Raw genomic sequence first — 21,646 nt, forward strand, 5'->3', positions numbered from 1 at the left:
AGAGGTACCTGGCTTTAAGGGAAACAGCCTGAATCCAAAAGTTTGTTGGTGCCTTGGAGGAAATTTGCATATGGTAATGACAGATGTGCTCTGGTCGCAATGTACGATATGAGTGCAAAGGGATTGGGAAATAAATGAAGAACTCTTGGATTCTTTTCCTATTTGGTGTTTGCTTGGTTTGTTTTCAGATAAGCACAGGTGGAATTTCTGGTTAATGTGGGAAGGCTGTCTTGAGAATACGTATCAATGGAAGAATAATGCTTTCTATTATTTTGTTTGTTAACAGCAAATCAAGAAATGCATTTACCTGATTACCACTTCTATTTCCTATCTCCTTCTCTTTTTGCAGTCTCTTAATTCTAATGAGGTGTATATATATACACACACACATATATTTTTTTCAATATAAAAATATAGATATAAATAAAATCTGTTTCTCACAGTATCACCAAGGTTGGAAGAGCCCTCAAAGACCATAGAGTCCAACCTGTCACCACAGACCTCATGACTAGACCATGGCACCAAGTGCCACATCCAGTCCCCTCTTGAACCCCTCCAGGGATGGTGACTCCACCACCTCCCTGGGCAGCCCATTCCAATGACGAATTACTCTCTTGGTGAAAAACTTTCTCCTCACCTCAAGCCTAAACTTCCCCTGGTGCAGCTTGAGACTGTGTCCCCTTGTTCTGGTGCTGGTTGCTAGAGAGAAGAGACCAACCCCTTCCTGGCTACAAGCACCTTTCAGGTAGTTATAGAGAGCAATGAGGTCACCCCTGAGCCTCCTCTTCTCCAGGCTAAACAATCCCAGTTCCTTCAGCCTCTCCTCATAGGGCTTGTGCTCAAGGCCTCTCACCAGCCTCTTTTTCTTTCCATAGACTGTAGTGGCCTTTCACCTTTTGGGACTGTTTGTTCTGAGAGATGGCTGGAGCGATAGTGTGACATCATAAACATTTGTGTTGGCAGTCCTTCCTCATGGAGGATTCTGAAGTCTGACAGTGGTGAAGATGACTAAGTAGAGAAAGATTTATGTGGAAATCTTATTAATACCCATAAAAGAGAGAAAGAAGGCATAAGAAATTTAGCTCCAAATAACCCAAAACTGCTCTGTTCTTAGAAGCATTTGGCACAACTCCGTCATGCCTTTTGTGGGAACTGGCTCTATGTCTGGCCTAATCTTGACTTCTTTTAATTTTTTTTTAAAGATTACTAAAGAATTCCAGTTTTTCCAAGCTTTCTCACAGTAGAATAAAATTAATTTTCACTTTGGTAATGCACAAATCAGTTAATTGTTTCAAAGACGATGCAAAACAGATGTCTTGCCTTGTTTCTCAGCAAAGATTTAATGGTAGCCTTGCTGGGAGATCTTTCACTGCCACCAAATGTCCCTAGATGTTATATGGTGCTCATAATCAAGGCAGTTTGCAAAGAAGGGGAAGTATTTGTCAGCTACAGCATGCAATGACTGGAGAGAAATTGCATCAGAGATGTGAAATTGCATTTCAGTTTTCTGGTACTTGGATCTGAAATTTACCCAGACGTTTAAAGAGCAGGATCTGAACTTCATAGCAGGGGTCCAACTGTTCATAATAGGTTTTATGGAAGATGTTTCTAGTGGGAGTCCATTTTTGATTCAGCTTCCTGGAAGCAGAGAGTTAGCAACTAATTGACCATTATGTGTTTGTTCTGCCCTGTGTATATTTTAATTTTACCCAGCCTGTAGCTCTTGCGAGTGTCACAGGATACCCTGCTATTGCTGCCAAGGCTCCCAAAAGCAGTGTCCTGCTTGGTACATCTTGCACTCATTTCACATTTGCTGTGGGCAGCAGAAGTCCCTTTATCATACTGCTGGAAAGAAAGCCTTCTTCACTCTTAAATCAGTCAGTTCAGCCCTTGGGGTGGCGAATATTGAAGCACCATGTGCAACAACAGCAGGGCAAGCTCAGTGCCTGTTGGGAAGAACTTCCAGCAATCAGTTGGAAGAGTCTACATAGCAGTTTTGATGTTGGCCTTGGGAGAGCTGCCTGTGATGCTTGGTGTGTGTTAAGGTGCATGCTCTTGTCTGTGCAGCTGTGATAGGGTTTTCTGCTTAGAAAATTCATTTTGAATTTTGATCTAATACCTAATGCATGCAAGCAAAAACCTTTCATGAATTAAATACCTGTGTGCGTTCCCACGTTTAGGTCGAACTTCCCGTGTTCCAGTTTGTGCCCATTACCTCTTGTCCTGTTGCTGGGCACCACTGAAAAAAGACAGGCCTCATCCTCCTGGCAACCACCCTTTTAAGTATTTATAAGTATTGATAAGATCCCCCCTCAGTCTTCTGTTCCCTTGACCAAAAAGTCCCAAGTCCCTTAGCCTTTTTACATAAGAGAGATATTCTAGTCCTTTAATCATCTTTGTAGTTCTTTGTTTTACCCTCTCAAGCAGTTCCCTGTCCTGGGAGCCCCGAACTGGACACATTATTCCAGAGGAGGCCTCACTAGGGCAGAGTAGCGAGGGAGGAGAACCTCCTTTGACTTGCTTACCACACTCTTCTTGATGCACCCCAGGATGCCATTTGCCTTTTAGGCCACAAGGGCACATTGCTGGCTCATGGTCATCCTGTTGTCCACCAGGACCCCCTGGTCTTTTTCCACAGAGCTGCCTTCCAGCAGGTCAGCCCCTAACCTGTACTGATACATGGGGTTATTCCTTCCTAAGTGCAGTACCCTACACCTGCCCTTAATAAGGTTACTCACTGCCCAAATCTCCATCTTGTCCAGGTCATGCTGGATGGCAGCACAGCCTTCTGCTGTGGCAGCCACCTCTCCCAGTTTCATGTCATCAGCAAACCTGCTGATGGTACATTCTATCCCTTTATCCAGGTCATTGATGAATATATTGAACAGGACTGGACCCAGTACTGACCCCTGGGCAAGCACCACTTGATCCAGACCTCTGTGCCACTGACCACAATCCTCTGAGTTCTATCTTCTAGTCAGTTTTCAATTCACCCTGCCATCCATTCGTCTAACCCACATTTCCTATGCTTGCCTATGAGGATGCTGTGGGAGGTGATGTTGAAAGCCTTGCTGAAGTCAAAGCAGACAACAGCTGCTGCCTTCCCATCATCTATCCACCCAGTCATGCCCTCATGGAAGGCTATCACGTTAGTCAGACATGCCTTCCTCTTGGTGAATCCATGTTGACTGCTTCTGATAACCCTTTTTTCCTCCACATGCTTTGAGATGATGCCCAGAACAAGCTGTTCCATAATCTTTCCAGGGATGGAGGTCAGGCTGACTGGACTGTAGTTTCCTGGGCCTTCCTTCATGCTGTTTTTGAAGACTGGAGTGATGTTGGCATTCTTCCAGTCCTCATGCATCTTGTCTGTCATCCAGGACCTTTCAAAGATGATAGAGAGTGGGCCAGCAATGACTTTTGCCAGCTCCCTCCACACTTGCGGGTGCATGCCATCAGGACCCATGGACTTGTGGATATCTGGTTTATTTAATTGATCTCTACCTTGATCTTCCTCAAATAGGGGAAAACTCTTCCTTCCTCAGTCTTTTTTTGTTGGTTTTTTTTTTTCCCTTCTGTTATCTCCAAACTCAGGGACTCCTGAGGGCTGATCTGAGCAGTAAAGACTGAAGCAAAGGCGGCATTCAGTAACTCTGCCTTCTGCATCCTCTGTCACTGTGGCACCTGCCTCATTCCAAAGTCAAGACCTTATGTTTTTGATCTGTAACTGATCCATGGAGCAGTGAGCATCTTGTGCTTTTTCTGTGTATTATTTTTCCCAGCAAGTACAATATGCAAAGGTCACTCCTGATGTGAGCACATGCCGATTTTGAAATAGGAAGCAATGAATTAGCTTTTAGGGCTGTTTTATGAACAAGTTCTTGTTCTTTGTTTGTTTACTGCTGCCTCTTGAATGTGTGTGGTTTTTAGGCCTGCTGTTAGCACTGCCAGTGAAATTGTAGCTTTTTTCAGAACAACGAAGGAACAGTAAAACAGAGAAGAAAACAGGAAAGAATCCCTATCTGAGTGAGAAGATCAGCTGGATTTTCAAATGTTTGCCAGAGAGACATGTATTTACTAGGACCTGTTGCTTATGAACCTGGAGAGACAGCGCCCAGAAACTGGTCTTTGGCCCCTGTCCCTCATCTGGTAGCAGTGTGAAGTTTCCTGCTTGAGCAGTTGTAGGTGGGATTGATATCCTGCAAATGGTTTGTTGGCCAGGAAGTGGAGTTGTTATCTGGGATTTGAAGTCCCAGGGGTGCGCTCTAGTGATGTACTAGGAGCACTTACTGTGCTACTCAAGTTCCTGATATGGCATAGCTCATTTTATTAACTCTTAGTAAGATTTCAGGGCTGTGATATCCCCTTGTCCTCTACTTCTGTTCTTGCACTTTTGTTTCAGTTTTGAGAGCAGTAACGCTGCAAGAAAACACGTTTTCTCAACGCCAATAGGTTTTGTTAAGTGGCTTTGCCAGATGTTTCCAAGCATAGCTCCAAGTCCTGAAATCTGTTTGATGCTTGAGTATCAAATGGCAAATTGATGTGCCCTCCACTTATCTTACTTAGAACTTGTGTTCTCCTTGCTTTTAGAAAATCCTGTCGACTTTTTGGCTTATGTATTCAGCTAATGCTGAACTTGGTGAGCAGCAAGGCCATTTGGCATCTCAGGCAATGGAACATGCTGACAGATTAATCCTGTGTCAGCTTTCATATTAAATGCTGTTGTGGAAAAGCTGGAGAAGCTGCTGTTAGTTCTTGCCTGAACTAGGCACTAGATGTGGTACTGAAATTGCTGGCTGTGTTTTAGAGGGGAGCTTCTCTGAGCTGCTATCTTACAAGGTAAAGGGTTGCAGTACATCGCTGTAGGTATATAGGAGGCTGAGACTGTGGGAAAGCCTGAGAGCTCTTCCTGTGTGGTGGACTATGCCTTGTTTGCTGTACTTGAGGCAAATGAAATGCTAATTTGAGTGAAGTGAATTAGAGTTTAGTTGTTCTTCTGTCCCACGTAACGACCTTGCTTCAGCTGTGTCAATTGCTTGAGACTAGCTAGCTTCAGGTGATGCTAAAAAAGCATGCAGAGTTTGGATAAAAGCGATGAAATGGGATCCAAAGTGAAGGGAAAGTGTGGTTCTCAGTTTCCTTTGTCTGACATGGAGGCCAAATGCATTGTGTCCAGTCTCTGCTGGATGAAGCCTGGAAGTCCAGAGGTCCCTTGAATTCTTCTCGTACTTCACAGCTCCTCCCTGCTTTGTGTATACAAACAACATTCTTTGGGAGAACTAGGAACGGAAATGACTGTGAACAAACCCCGTATCTTTTCTGATGTGTCAGAAGATACCAGAAAAAAATAGTATGCTCTGTGTCTGCTGGTGGCTGATTTCTTTTCCTTCTTTTTGTTTTGTAGGAGAATAGAATATAATTGAATTAACCAGGCTGGAAGAGACCATTGAGTCCAGCCTATCATCCAACACTATCTAATCAACTAAACCATGGCACCAAGCACCCCATCCAGTCTCTTCCTAAACACTTCCAGTGATAGTGACTCTACCACCTCCCTGGGCAGCCCATTACAATGGCCAATCACTCTTTCTGTGAAGAATTTCTTCCTAACATCCAGCCTAAACCTCCCCCTGGTGCAGCTTGAGACTGTGTCCTCTTGTTCTGGTGCTGGTTGCCATCAAGAAGAGACTAACTCCCACCTGTCCACAACCTCCCTTCAGGTAGTTGCAGACAGCAATAAGGTCTGCCCTGAGCCTCCTCTTCTCCAGGCTAAGCAACCCCAGCTCCCTCAGCCTCTCCTCACAGGGCTTGTGCTCCAAACCCATCCCCAGGTTGGTGCCCTTCTCTGGACACATAAAGCTTGGTTGGATGTCAGGGAAACTTTTAACGATAATGGTAGTAAAGCATCACAACAAACTACTGTGTACATGAGAGGTTTCTTTAGAATAGCCTTTTAGATGTTTTTCAGAGTGGGTCTAGATACCTGCCTTTTCTTGGGCAAATGTAGTTGCTGCCAGTGTTTTCTTCCCAACCTGCACTCTGCTGCCTACATCTGTTTGTGTGCTGTTCCTCTTAACTGCTGGCCAGCATCCTCATGCAGTGCTAATTCCCCTGTGGCTGGGATGCAAAGACTGACCAGTAAGCCTCATTTATGTTCCACTTGGTGCCCAAAGTGCAATGTAAATGTTACCCTGGAGCCAGGAGCTTGCAGTCTAGGTGCTTGCTCTTTGACTTGATTAGCGAAGAACAGATCATTTCTTGCATCTCTTTGGCTCTTGCCCGTCACTGATGCAGCAGTTGCTGTGCTGTCTGGTTTGCATTATCAAGTTGTGATTGGTGGCAGGTGTTTGTGGGTTATTTTTGTGTTTATTGTCATTATTGTTACTATTATTACTGTTTATTAGTTGTAGTTGTTGTTATTTTTCTTCCCCTTCATTATAGTGTTTGAGTTCCAGGTAGGCTTCTAATGGCTTTTCATTTTGGCCAAGCTACAAGTTGATTTATCAAGATCACTTGTCTGGTTTGCATTATCAAGTTGTGATTGGTGGCAGGTGTTTGTGGGTTACTTTTGTGTTTATTATTATTGTTTGTTTATTAATTGTAGTTGTTGTTATTTTTCTTCCCCTTCATTATAGTGTTTGAGTTCCAGGTAGGCTCCTAATTGCTTTTCATTTTGGCCAAGCTACAAGTTGATTTATCAAGATCACTTGTCAGCTTAATGCTTTTATGGCTGCCAAGAGAGTGCTATGTGGTGTAAGTGAGATGAAGTGCCTGGGATTTGTTAGGCTTTGCTTGTAGGGTGGTTTCTTAGCAGCCAGATAAGAGACAGCAGTTTGAAAGACATGAAGAGCACTGAGGGCCAGACCTCCCAACCCTTGCTCATGTGAGTTAGCAGCATTGGACTTTGGAGAGAGCTCCTGCAGGAGAAAGGGCTTGGGGATGGGTGCGTGTAGGGTACAGCATGTTCTGCACAGTACACCCTGCTGCCCAGCCTAGTAGTTCTTGTCTGCTTGGTTTTTAATATGCTTGTTGTCACTTTGTAGCTGTTTAGGTTTGGTTGGGTGTGGTTTTTTTTGTTGTTGTTTGGTTTGAGTTTTTGTTACTTGTTTTGAAGTAATTTCATTCTAAACTAACTGGATGACTCTTAAAGACTGTTAAAATCTCAGCTTGTCGGCTGTGAAATTGCTTAACTCCAGGAGATAATCTTTCCTGGGGGAGACCATTGAATGCATTGACTGTCAGTAGGAATAGGTCAGATGCCTCCAGGTAACTGTGCTTCCTTAAAGAACTAAGTACCTGGTTAGTGGGGCCTGTAATAAGAGTCCTCTTTTACATTTGTTCTAAATCCTCTTAAAGAAAGCAAATAGCTCTCTTGTTAAGGCTGCTCAGTGTAGAAATAAAGCAGCTGTTGTGACTGTCAGAGTCTTTAAGAAAAACTGAAATTCAGAGTGAGTTTCTGAGCTTGATCAGCTGGTGAAACTCAGTGGGCTGTGGCAGTGCAATCTGGTCTCCAGTTTCTTCTTGAAGTCTGGAAAGAATGTTGAGTTTGGGCCTGACAGCTATTTCATAGTTGTATTTTAAGTGGGTAGATGACACCTGAGGGAATAAGCTATGACAAGAACTAAGATTTTCATACTTTTCCTGTAAGTCACATGATTTAAAGAAGTGAGTTTTGGTCTATCAGTCTTGAACAATAAATCCCTTCCTTCCTATGCTGGACTCCATAATTCAGCAGTGGAAACACTGGAGAATGTCATTTGGAAGTGATGCTGACCGTATTGGTGGCTTAAAATACTTGGTTAAAACTACTTCCAAAGTCATCTGTAGCTTTGAAGTTTCAAAACTGTGTTTGTGTTTTAGTAAAGCTTCTTCAGATGTCTCACCTTCCTGAACTGAGGCAGCAGAAGGTAAAAACCACAGCCGATATTGCCTAGGCTTAGGCTTGGCTCATTCTGGCACTTGCACTAGTGAACCTGGAGTGGGTGCAGGGATGTTAACTGAATTATCTCCTTGAAACCTCTGACCCTCCGCAGTGCAGTGGGCCTCTGTGCAGTCTAGAGTGTCCTTGGGATCCTGGGTTCACAAGAAGGGTTGTGGTGTGAGCTCAGCAGTACGAGTGCAGATGACAAATGTCAGGACCAGGATGGTGTGGCACAGGGAATTTGATTGCAAACCAGAAGCGCTTCTGTATGTAATAAGTATATATGAATATTTTTCATTGATCTGTGAGCAAATGCAGGCCTATTACTGGATGAAAGTAAGGAGGGGGAAGAGAGGAAATAAAGCACCATAGCTATGATTTATCAAGATTGACTTGAAAGCAAATATTATTCTAGTAGTCAGAGGAAATTTTTTGTCGAGCATGTAGAAGAAAGGTATTTTAACCCACCTCAACCATTTCCTGCCCAGCTATATCCGAAGAAAATCAGACAGACTTCTCCCCTTGCCCTCCCACCAAGGGTCACTTTCAAATTGCTGTTTCTCCCCTCCTTAATTTCTGTTGGTGTTGGGGGTTTTGTTTGCTTTAGATGTTTTTATTTTCTCTTGTTAAATGTTTCTTAGCTGATTTTTGGTTTTGACCTGGCATCTAAAACTGAATCTAAAAAGTGCAGCTGGGTGGAATCTGTCTCTTAAAACATTGTGGGTTTGTCTTGTTGAACTTCAGCTGCCTTAGGGTGACACTTTGCTTAGGACCCTGCAAGTCTCTCAACCTTTTCCACATTCCATGATTTGTATATTTGCCTTTTCTATTTCACAGCATTTGTGCTCCAGTTGCCTGTCAAAAATGGGAATGAAGAAAATGCAGCCAAAGGCCTTTATTAGGTGAAAAAAAGGGAAGAATTGGGGGGAAAAAAGAGGAGGCAAAAAAGGGCAAATACTACTGAAGTGGATGCCTCACATTCAGCTGCCCATTTTCCCATTTCTTGTTGGCAAAAAGACTTTGAATGCCTTGTGCTAATATGTCTTTCCTCTCAATGTGTATCTCAAATGACAAACACACCATTTATCTGCAGGGAATGATATTAATAATTTGAAGAGTCCCTAGAAATAAAAACAAACCTTCTTCACATCATCCATGAGCAGACTTGATTAAAAATTATTTCCCCCTTGAAAAACCATTCCCATATTGTTTCTGAATGAAACTGTAGGTAATAATAGTGGCTGATAATGCAAGACAGAAAAGCATTTGCAAGAAGCATAACCTCAAGTAGCACTGAAATGCAGCTTTGGCTCTGGCTTTTAGAGGAGTCTGAGGTTTTCACAGGCATCTGTGGTGAAGGGGCACTTTCTGATTTTTCTCCTGCATCACAGGTGATTTGGTCTCACAGGGGTCCCAAGACAGTTATTTGGATTCTTCCCTCATAATTAAAAGCACACTGCAAGAGAACATGGGGCTCTTGGGCCCCTAGGCCTTATTGCCTAGATATAGCAGACCCCACTTTATGTGACTGTTGAGCTGTGTGTATTGCAGTGTGGACAGAGTCCTAGTGAAAGCACTGTGAAAGCAGTCTCTTTGGAGTATGTTGGTTACTGAGGCTGGGTGGAAGGAGGACAGGGAGAGACAAGAGCTCAGTCATTTGCCTGGGTAGGAGTGGGAGTCCCTGTGAAGGTAAAGGAAATTACTCTTGATGGGTAAACAGGTCAGGAAATGGCAGGCAGAGGTGGAATAGCTTTGGAGAACTGCTTCAGTTGGGTGCTTCTATTCAGCCCCCCTGCTTTTTTTTAGGATAAAAATTCAGTTTGGGACTCAGATTTGACATCAGTTCTTGCCTGCTACTCGGCTGTGTTTGGTGGTTTATGTTGGAATTCATTTGTCATTTTCCCCATCTTTTGCTTTAGTAATTTAGATCTTAGGTCAGCCCTGGTGTAAGATACATTCTGGGGGAGGATGTTGGGGATGTGTGCATATGGTAATAAGCTGATGTGTGGGTATCTGCTCTCAAAGTGTTGCTGGAAACGACACAGGAAAATACCTCTGGAGATTGCTGTTGCTTTACAGAACTTTAGTGAGACAAAAAGGAGGGAAGGGATTTAGCCCACACATGGGGCACTCCTTACAGACTGCCAGGTTTGCAGGGCCTGATGAATTATCGTTACATTATGCTACAATATAGTAGGTGGTAGGCCAGTTTACTCAGGACAAATTCCATGGAGTTCTGTAATATGTTGCTGCCTCGCATAGTGTATGGCCTTAGAGAGACCTGAGACCACAAAATCCATTCCTGCTTATGTACTGGATGCTTCTAAAAGGGATAGGGAAGCTTCAGCCAGATGAAGTTTCTAGCATGGCACCAGTAACTCCTACTTGTTACTCTTTCTGGACTGTAACTGGACAAACTGGAGGTAAGGCACCAAAGAACATTTTATTGACTAAGGGACTACTTTGTCCTAGCATTAAGTGTCCCTTGATGCACAGTTGTTTCTACGGGTAGATACAAAATACTACTACCTCCAGTGGTTGAGTAGCATTCCTACTAGAAAGATGTGTGGTGAATTCACTTCTTGAAGAAACTGGCTGTAAGACTAGGAGGGATTTCAGGGTGCATTCTTTTACAGGATGATTGAAAGTTCTCTTTTTTTGCCCTTCTTCAATGCCATGCATTTTGCAAAACCCATTCAGAGTCCTAGCTCCTCCCTCCACTTGGACTCAAACATTCATGACCTCGAGGAAATGAAAGTTCTGCTGGACACATTTACTGGGGTGAAACCAGCCTGCATCAGCTCCTTGAGTGTATGGGCAGTTGTGGCTGGCTCATACACCCAGTGTATCCTCAGCAGGAGGGAGCTTACCTTGCTTCATGTGCTGCCTACAGGCAGTTGTCTTTCCCAAGAATAGTATCATAGTATCAGTCAGGGTTGGAAGGGACCACATGGATCAACTAATTCCAACCCCCTTGCCATGGGCAGGGACACCCCACACTACATCAGGCTGGCCAGAGCCTCATCCAGCCTGGTCTTAAACACCCCCAGGGACAGTGCCTCAACCACCTCCCTGGACAACCCATTCCAGGGCTTCACCACTCTCATGGGGAAGAACCTCCTCCTCACATCCAGTCTGAATCTCCCCAACTCCAGCTTCATTCCATTCCCCCTAGTCCTATCACTACCTGAGATCCTGAGAAGTCCCTCCCCAGCCTTCCTGTAGGCCCCCTTCAGATACTGGAAGGCCACAATTAGGTCACCTGGGAGCCTTCTCTTCTCCAGACCAAACAGCCCCAACTCTTTCAGTCTGTCCTCATAGGAGAGGTGCTCCAGCCCTCTGCTCATCCTCGTGGCCCTTCTCTGGACACGTTCCAGCACGTCCATATCCCTCCTGTAATAGGGGCTCCAGAACTGGACACAGTACTCAATACTGCTGGTGTGATGTCCCTCTGCTTTCTCCTACTTCACTCACATTATTTCTCTGCTTTCTTACTCTTTCTCCTGGTTGTTAAGCAACTGCAAAGCCACTGATTGTAGTCTTTATTATCATAGATAAGTGCATTAAAATATCTTGGAGGCCTGGCAGTAGCCTTGCATTTGACATGTTAATGTGTCCCTTTTATTCTCCAAACCAGTTCTTCATTTTTTAAAAATATTTTTGAGCAGCACAGAGGCCTGGATGATGTTGTTTGACTAGTGAGATCAGTTTCTCTCCTGTCTCCAAAGATGCTGCTGAATGCTTTGGTGGAGATGCGAAGCAATTCCTAGGGGTCACTTATGAGCTGCTTGCTGCTGGTAGCTTTTTTGGGGGCTACAGGAGGAGGTAGTTGAAAATGAGTTGCAAATATTACCTGTACTGATTGAGCCACAAGCTGTTGATTTCACTGCTGATGTATAAGGATCTGTTCCATTATGGTTCATTTTCTGCTTTAGATTTAAAACCTTAAAAACACCCTGTGACTTCTCACCTTTAACTGGTTAGGCATGTCACTTTTTTCTTTCATGGCAGTGGATTATCCTGGTGACAGTCCTGCCTTTTACTGCCTGAAGGAAATGCTTGTGTGGTTGGTTGAGGTGGTGGTGCTGCAGTTCTGCTTGGGGCTATAACAGTGCAGCCTATATTGCTGTTCTCTAAACTGTGTACTAGAGCTGGTGGTATTCAGATTTTTCCCAAAGGCATTAGCAGCCTGGTGTGTGGGTGCTCTGGTCTGCTGGTGTGGGTGGAAGCAGGGCTGTGCATACAAGCAGTTAGTTGTGGCTCAGCTGTTCAGAGGTAACACCTAGTTTAGTTACCTCAGTGAACTTTGAAGCACATGGTAAATTTCATTAAATTAATGGACTTGTACAAAAACATCGCATACAAAGAAGTATTTTATATTCCAGATGTTTTACATTGCCTCTATATTTATTAAAGAGATACTTAGAATAACTCCAAATAGAATTTTTGACCAAAAACTGAAATTTATTTGGAATGTTTGTCCTGGGGAGAAAAGGCTAGTGAAACTTTCTTCTGCTTGATACACATGATTTATTTCAACAACACTTTATAAGCACATGATTTTACAGAGTGGAAATGTAGGAGTAGCTGTGGTGGGGAAAAGTAGCTTGTCAAAGTGGCTTGTCTATGTAGAGAAAAACTGGGTTTACTGAATTCTGCTATTAGCCCAGGTAGGAGATGTACCTAAGAAGCATTTCAAGGGCCTCTTTTGAAAACCTTGTGGTGATGCTGAGGTTCCTGGTGACTTTCCTTCAAAACAAACAAAAAAGGTTTGCGCAGCAAAGCTACAAAAAAACAAGAAGAAATTCTGTTTGTGTTTTGCTCTTGACATGGGCAACAAAAATAGCTTACTTGGGGGATGGAAATCTGTTTTTAAGTGCTCTATATCTTCATTTTAATTCAATGACAGATAGGCACCAACTGTCTCTACAGAGTCTGGACTTTACTGACAGCCTTCACAATGAAAGGCAATTGAGGGAGGTGAGATCAGCTCCTCTGATGGATGAGGTACAGAGCTAGGCTTAGCTAACTCACTGAGGAATGGGAAGGAATATGTAGGTCAACAGATGTGTTTAACTCTGTAAGGAAGGCAATTCTGTAAGCCATTATTGACTGTATTATTTGTCATGATGGTAACTCTGCTGTTGCTCCCTGGTGAAGTGTAGGGTGCCATGAAGACTGGTAAAGTCCTGTCCACACTTCCCTAGCTCAGTCTGAATGGCTGAGGACTTGGTCAGATTTTAGGACAGTTGCAAAGTGATGTGCATCTGTGTGTGCAGTTGTTTGGCCATCTCAGAGCAGGAATGTGAGAAGGTCAGGACAGGGGTCTGGGAAGCTGACTTCAGTTTCTGCTGAAGCAATAATGGTCACATATTGATTTTTCAATTGAGATATGGGTTGGGTTTTCTTTGGGGGTCTTCTTTGTGTTTTTTTTTGTTGTTTGTTTTTCTGTAAAGATTTTTTCTTTCTTCTTTATTTTTTTCCCCTTAGTGATAGGGCACTTCTGCCTTAGCTACATTAGCAATCCTGATTTCATTTGCCATTGAATGGCAGTAATGTACCATACATCTTCCCCTCATGTTAAATGCCAGGGTTCAGCTGTTTTGCTTTGTTTTTCCAATGCTTTAGCTTTCAAAAGACAGATGGACAAAATTTTACAGGAAGTGAGGTTTTTCACAGGCAGAGCCAAACACCAGAGGCTGAGGTCAAATTTTTTTCAGTTCCTCACTGGAGCATGTTTGATGTAGCCTTTTGCGTTTTGTTCTATGAAGTGGTATAAAATCAAAGTGTAAGAAACCAGTGAGATGACCACAATAACTTGTGCCATAATTGGTCGGAAATGAAGTATAGCTATGATACTTTTAAGGTTTATTCAGCCTTTTACTTTTTCAGCCTTATTTTTTTGTAGTCTTTCAGTTTATGCTCAACACCAGGTTTCTTTATTTAGAATAAACCAAACCAGGTTGGAAGAAACCTTCAAGATCATTGCGTCCAACCCATCAACCAATCCAACCCACCTAAGCAACTAACCCATGGCACCAAGCACCCCATCAAGTCTCCTCCTGAAAACCTCCAATGACGGCGACTCCACCACCTCCTTGGGCAGCCCATTCCAATGGGCAATCACTCTCTCTGTATAGAACTTCTTCCTAAACCTCCCCTGGTGCAGCCTGAGACTGTGTCCTCTTGTTCTGGTACTGGCTGCCTGGGAGAAGAGACCAACATCCACCTGTCTACAACCTCCCTTCAGGTAGTTGTAGAGAGCAATAAGGTCACCCCTGAGTCTCCTCCTCTCCAGGCTAAGCAATCCCAGCTCCTCAGTCTCCTCATAGGTCTTGTGTTCCAAACCCCTCACCAACTTCATTGCCCTTCTCTGGACTCGTTCCAGCAAGTCAACATCCTTCCTAAACCAAGGGTCCCAGAACTGGACACAGTACTTGAGGTGCAGCCTAACCAGTGCAGTGTACAGGGGACACTGCTTCAACAGAAGCATTTAGGACCTTTACTAGTTTTATACAGATGAAAATTGTCAGGGACACTTAGACTCTAAACAACTTCCTTCATACCCCATTAGACATTTTTCTTTCAGTGTGATAAAATTCTAAGCTTTCTAAGCAGTTTCCTGATACCGTGTTGCTCAAAGAGGGATGATTTGTACATTGAGGGTATGTATATTTCAGCTTCTTTGTGATGCAGAAATCAAGCAGCTTATTTTTCCTTGCTGGGAGATAGCAAGAGATGGCCAACTGCTTTCCTTAACTCCCATCAGAGATTTATTACTCCTGGTCTTTCTGTCTTGTATTTTAAATTGAAAAATTGGATTATTAATTTACTAATTTAAAAAGGAGCTCTGCTGTAATTCCAGTGTCAGCACTTTCAAGAAGACAGTCTTGACTACTGAGTAACATGCTAAGTATGTCAAAGTCTGTAATCACAAACTGGACAAACTGTTAGGCTCGAGGTGAAGAGAAAGTTCTTCACAGAGAGAGTTGTTAGCCATTGGAATGTGCTGCCCAGGAAGGTGATGGAGTCCCCATCCCTGGAGGTGTTCAAGAGGGGATTGGATGTGGCTCTTGGTGCCATGGTCTAGTCATGAGGTCTTGGGTGACAGGTTGGACTCGATCTTTGAGGTCTCTTCCAACCTTGGTGATTCTGTGGACCAATTGCTGCAATGAAATGGGAAGAGAGCTAAGAAATAAATGTAATTGCTGACACTTTTACTGATAATGGGAGATCAACTATATTTTTTAAATTTAAGAAAAACACCCAAGACAAGACACTTTATGAAGACTAGGCACTGCAAGGTGGTGGTCATGCAGAGTCCAAAAAACCTGCTCTTTGAACAGGAACAGACATTGCAACTCCAGAAAATGAATCTGCGGTGTCATCTACATCGTTCTCAGGGTGGCAGGTTGCTTCTAGGTACTCAGATGCACTGGATACTTCTATAACAAAGTTGCAATGACCTTGGACACTCACTTGTATAATTTTTTTCAATCTCTTCAGTGCAGTTGGAATAAAGATGCTGATACATGTATTGTTTCCTTGAACAAGGCGAACTCTTATCTTTGCCTCTTGATTTTATAACGTGGATATTTGTTTGGGGCGTGTGAGTGCAGCTGGGAGCTCTCTCTTTAAAGAGAGTGTTTTTAAAGGACTACCACATATCTGAGTTTTGTTAGTAGGAAGTGTAACTCTTTAGGGCACAGATTTGTTCTGCAATTAGTATCACAGTATTACTAAGGTTGGAAGAGACCTCAAAGATCATCAAGTCCAACCTGTCACCCAAGACCTCATGACTAGACCATGGCACCAAGTGCCACATCCAATCCCCTCTTGAACACCTCCAGGGATGGTGACTCCACCACCTCCCTGGGCAGCACATTCCAATGACGAATGACTCTCTCGGTGAAGAACTTTCTCCTCACCTCGAGCCTAAACTTCCCCTGGCACAGCTTGAGACTGTGTCCCCTTGTTCTGGTGCTGGTTGCTAGAGAGAAGAGACCAACCCCTTCCTGGCTACAGCCACCTTTCAGGTAGTTGTAGAGAGCAATGAGGTCACCCCTGAGCCTCCTCTTCTCCAGGCTAAACAATCCCAGCCCCAATTAGGATGTTGTTTACAATCAAGCTAAATAATTGACAATTTTTTTGGGGGAAAAAAGTGTAGAAATAAAAAAATTCCAGCTCTGTGTTTCAGAACTTGCTGTAATGGCTTTATGTGTAGCTGAAGTCCTTGGCTTTTAAAGATGTTTACTCTGCCATTGTTGTTTGGCAGCCCCAAGGAATGTGATAGAAGACATAAATAACATTTTGTGTGCCCAGCCTAATGGCAAAACAGCAAAATGCAGGCAGTCACTGCACAGCTTTTACTAACCATTGATCTTCAGCTTTGCATTCCCCTGTATACTTTTTTTCTGCCAGGTAAGAATACCTACATATAGGACGTGTTGTTTCCTGAACTGCTTTGTGATAAGGAGAAGTCATATGCATCGCCCTCTACACAAGGGCAGTAGATCTGTTTGTTCTTTGAGCACATGGCTGTTGTTGTTTTGCTTGGTCTTGCTGCCATGGCACTGTCTAAATTAGGGCAAAGAACAAGGACCCAGTTGTTCACACTTGAGTTGCTGCTGGATAGACCTTTGCTGCTGCAAGCTGCAGGGTAACTTTGCCTTACAGATGTGTATTGCACTCTTTGTATGTGTTCTGTGTTTTCTCTTGAGCAGACCAATCCATGTGCATGGGGCCCAAGGTGGTAGGTCCAGTACGTCCAAAGATGAATAGGTTACATCAGAGTCTCACTAAGGTGAAGGATTGTGGAATCTTACATTGGTATAGAGCTCCAGTTAAATAGGATTTTGACTGTAACCTCATTCCCAGCCCGCACCAGTTTATCCCAGTGTGCACTACTGCCTTTTTATTTGTCACAGGGACTTTTCCGTGTCAGTTGCTACTCTTCCCCAATGGGAATGACTCTGCTTACTGGACAGCCTGACTCCTTCCAGTACCAAGACACCATGGTTGCATACCCGGGCTGGGGGTGTGTAAATTAAGCAGGCATTGCTCGCTGTTTGCTTTTCAGCTGTGGTCCAGAAGATTGTCAGTGTGACTTGGTATGAGTTTCTCATTTGTAGGTTTGCAGCACACAAAAAAAAAGGAAGATGACCTGGCTATTCAGGTCACCAGCCTAAGGATGCTCCGGCAGAGGTTATGTTGGAGCCTTAGGTGGTTGATATGGTACTCTAAGAATCTTTTTGAAAGTCTTTTCACCTCCCTGATTGGCCACACTTTTTTAATTAAAAAAATATTGAATCATAGTCTTCTTTTCTAAAGATGGAAAAGGTGGTGTTCCCTTGGTTGGCCAGTGTTCATCACCTCCTGTCTGCTTACCTTCTCCTTTTCCCACAGAGACAGGTGAAGAAATTTCTGTGGAAGAGAGGAAACTGAAATGGGTGGGAAAAACCCTTATGAAAGCAAGCCCTTTCTGTGAACTGGGACTAGCAGTAACCCTTTTTCTGTCCTCCAGAAGGCTTGCTGTTGTGTTATTTCATGCCTGGGATAGCTGAGGGTGGAGGTCTGTGGAGCTGCTGTGAAAGGGCTGTGCGTGATAAGAGTGGGAGGCACTGTGTCATAATTAACGCTGTCAGAAAGTGTTTTTTTAGAATGGGACTTGTGTTTTAATTCCAGCATATTGTATTCATTTTCCTTTTATTGTGGTCTGACAGTACACCCTGAGCTCAGACCATTTTTTTTTTTTTTTTAATCCTAAAAATGCTCTCAAGTCAAAGCTGGCTGTGGGAGTTGATGCCTCTAGGAGTTTAGAGTTGCTTCACAGCTGGAAAAAGTCATTTTTTCCATTAAACTAGACATTAACTGGCTTTAAGGGACTTTCAATCTTTTTATCTTAAGAAACTTTGTCAGTAATAAGAGCTTCAATTGTGATGGTCTGCTAATCAAAATTAAGATGTCCTGGTTTATGGTGTTTCCATAATGTTGAATGTAATGAAACGCTATCAATGTTAACAGAAACAGGATGCATATCCTTAAAGTTTAGAATTAAATACAGATGTTAAAGCTTTTGAATCCTTGGGTAAGTTTCATTTATTGATTTCATGTTTCAAGTTTGATTGCTACAGCAAGTTTCTCGAAGGGATCATGAGGGCAGGACTGTTTCTGCCTTTCCTATCTACAGCTTTCTGGAAGCTATTACAGAGAGAGTGATTGCCCATTGGAATGGGCTGCCTGGGGAGGTGGTGGAGTCACCATCACTGGAGGTGTTCAGGAGGAGACTTGATGGGGTGCTTGGTGCCATGGGTTAGTTGTTTGGGTGGGTTGGATTGGTTGATGGGTTGGACGTGATGATCTTGAAGGTCTCTTCCAACCTGGTTTATTCTATTCTATGTGAACGTAAAAGAATCAAGTGGCCTTCAATTTCATTTTTCCTCGTGAAATTTGTCATGACACCTGACACCTCAAACATCTATCCGAAAGTGATACACAAGTGCCAGCTGATTTTGACCTTTGCAGAAGCACTATTCAGGATGGTTAAACTTCCTGCAGAAAGCACAAGCGTGTATTGGACTCTGCTTGCTGGTTTCTGATTGCCCATTTCTTAAACTGTTTTTCTCTTTCTGCTGATTTCTGTTCTCATTTATTTTTTCATTCTTTGTGGAGTAGGGTTTTGTGGCACTCCTTTTTTCAGCATACAGCATTTAGGCAACATCAATTTCCAGCTTCATCTGTTTCTACTTCTGGGTTTAGATCTATGTGTATACATGGTATGGACCCACAAGGAGCATCTGAGGGAGCTGGGGTTGTTCAGTCTGGAGAATAGGAGGCTGAGGGGAGACCCCATTGCTCTCTACAACTACATGAAGGGAGGTTGGAGTGAGGAGGGGGCCTTGGTGTCAAGCAATGGGACTAGAAGAAAATGGTTTCAAGCTGTACCGGGGAGGTTCAGGCTGGATATTAGGAAATACTTCCTCACAGAGAGGGTTCTCAAGCATTGGAATGGTCTGCCCAGGGCACTGCTGGAGTCACCATCCCTACAGGTGTTCAAGTTCTGTGTGGACCTGGTGCTTAGAGACGTGGTTTCATGTTGACCGTTCAGTGCTGGGTTGAGGGTTGGACTGGATGATCTTTGAGGTCTCTTCCAACCAGATGTTTTCTGTGATTCTGTGGTTTTATACTTTACATGTAATAATGGTCAATTGCATTGATGTGCATCTACACAGAGAGCTCTTTCATACTTGGTTATTTTGCTTTTTTATGTACTGTTGAGTTTAATTACAAGTTACAACGTTCATTCTTGTTATGGTGGCTTTGATATAGCTCCCCAGCTGCTATGTTCACCTGCTGAAACCAATTGTCCCACCAGTCTGGGGGTGGGGAGATGTTGTTTTGCAGTGCCCTGCTGAAAGATGTCCTGATGTTGTTTTGCAGTGCCCTGCTGAAAGATGTCCTCCTGTAGCAGTACAGTGCTTGACCTATTGGAAGCATTTAAATCAGTATTTCACTTTTATCTTACTAGCCACCTGTATTGAAATGCAGACTTGATTTGGGGTTTTTAGTGAACATTTTGACTTATCTACATGTGTGATTTCTGAATGCTATTTTCAATTAAAAGAGTCATAGAAGCAATAAGGTTGGAAAAGACCTCAGAAATCATCAAGTCCAACATGTCACCCAACACCTCATGACTAACTAAACCATGGCTTCAAGTGCCACGTCCAGTCCCTTTTTGAACACCTCCAGGGAGGGTGACTCCACCACCTCCCTGGGCAGCACACTCCAATGGCCAGTTACTCTCTCAGTGAAGAACTTTCTCCTCACCTCAAGCCTAAGCTTCCCCTGGTGCAGCTTCAGACTGTGTCCTCTTGTTCTGATTGCCTGGGAAAGAAGACCAACCCCCACCTGGCTACAACCTCCCTTCAGGTAGTTGTAGAGAGCAATAAGGTCTCCCCTTGAGCCTCCTCTTCTCCAGGCTAAACAACCCCAGCTCCCTCAGCCTCTTCTCACAGGGCTTGTGCTCGAGACCTCTCCCCCGCCTCGTTGCCCTTCTCTGGACACGTTCAAGTGTCTCAATATCCTTAAATTGAGGAGCCCAGAGCTGGACACGGTAAAATAGAATCTTTTTAATACATGAAAACTGGGATGGATAGATGGATGTGAGAACACAGCCTACCACATATTCTTTGCTTTTGCTCTTCCTGCTGTTGTTTTGATGTGCTGGAGGTTTTCAGTAAAAAGCCTTAGGTGTTTATTTATAGTCATAACTTTGTAATGTGAGGTTCTTATTCTCTACAGTTCTTACACCTGGGCAGATAAAATGGTGATGAAAATAGAAATTTTGTTTCTTGGCCCTGTGAGCTAAGTTGCTTGCAGCTGCTGGACTTGCATACATTGAATCATGCAAGTACAGCAGCTGGAGAGACAGAGGTACTGTCAATGGTGTTTATGTCCCTGTCAAGCACACATTTGCAGTTAGTTATGTTTAGTTTTGTAGTGCAGTAGAACTTGTGCTCCCTGATACATTTTTCAGGTGGCTTTTAATGTCCCCTTTCGTGATGAAGTTTTGGGTTTCTAGAGTATAGTGTTGCCCTTGGCAAAACAACATATTCTTTCCAGGTGGAAACTATTGCTTTTATAATCTCCTGGAGGAGGTGGGTAGGGAAGTCTTGTGTGTGCCACCAAGCCGCAGGAACTAAGGTCACTTCTGGAACTTTGACTTGTGTGTTGCAATTGGCATTTTAGCTGAGAATGGAACTTGGGTTTATTGCTTTTGTGTTTCTAAAGCAAAGAGTCAAAGCACAGACATATTTGCAAGTGAACTTGGAAGAATAATTGGGTAGTTTTGGGAATTGTCCCAGTAGTAATCTATAAGCAGAAGGAAGAAGAAAATGTGTGCTGACACTGGAGAAGGTATTCAGAGATCCCTCATTACTGGTGGCTATGGCATTTGTGAGCTTACAGACTGAGCCCCCAGTTTTTCCCAAGGAAAGAGTGGCAAAGGCCCCATAGAGCTAACCTGCTTTGCTAGGTTGCCTTGTGGATGTTACTCTCCTTCCTTTTGTCCTCCCTGCCCCCCTTTCTGTGCTGCTATACGTTGTCCCACACGAAGAAAAGTCTTGTCAGGGTCAAGCCTGCTGCAGTGGTCTTGTCATACTTGATTACCAATGGTGTTGCAGGTTTTTACATCTGTTATTTCAACTTTCGCTTAGCATGCTTCATCTAGATCTATGAGGTTAGCTCTGTGAAAGGTCCTTCTGTCTCTGGCTGTTGAACATACTTTGGTGCTTTTGACAAATGGGAAGAATGAGAGGGTAACAACAGAACAGCTTTTTGCTCCTTAGAGATCTGCCATCATTTTCTCCTCTCTTCTGTAGAGGAAAGCTATGTTGCAGGCTTCTAGAGAGGAATGAGAATGTGATACTGATTGCCAAAGTTACTTGCTTCAGTTTTATGCTGCTGCTGTTACCACTAGGTAGAAGGTTTTCTCTCCTGGCTTTGTGTTAACCTTTCTTGTGGAGCTCATGCATATTTCTGTTCAGCAAAGATCCTGGCTGTGCGTTTATACTGCCGTAGCCAAAAACACTGTTGTCAGAAGTTTCCCACACATGTACAGTAGCTGACCAAATGTGAATACTGTGTTAGGAATAAATGGGGTTTGCAAAATGCAAAGTGGTAAATAAATGTCTTCTGGTTTTTACCCTTCTTCCTTTACTGTAT

The 21,646-nt window shown here is 43.4% G+C and overlaps 1 protein-coding gene across 1 annotated transcript in view; it reads left to right on the forward strand.

Annotated features, from left to right (window-relative positions):
* PDE3A (phosphodiesterase 3A) overlaps window positions 1-21,646 on the forward strand; it is a 279,933-nt gene that overhangs the window by 14,820 nt on the left and 243,467 nt on the right.

This window comes from Melanerpes formicivorus, unplaced genomic scaffold (assembly GCF_026170545.1).
Source record: "Melanerpes formicivorus ecotype bairdi unplaced genomic scaffold, bMelFor1.0.p_v2 SCAF_8, whole genome shotgun sequence".
Taxonomy (NCBI): Eukaryota; Metazoa; Chordata; class Aves; order Piciformes; family Picidae; genus Melanerpes; species Melanerpes formicivorus.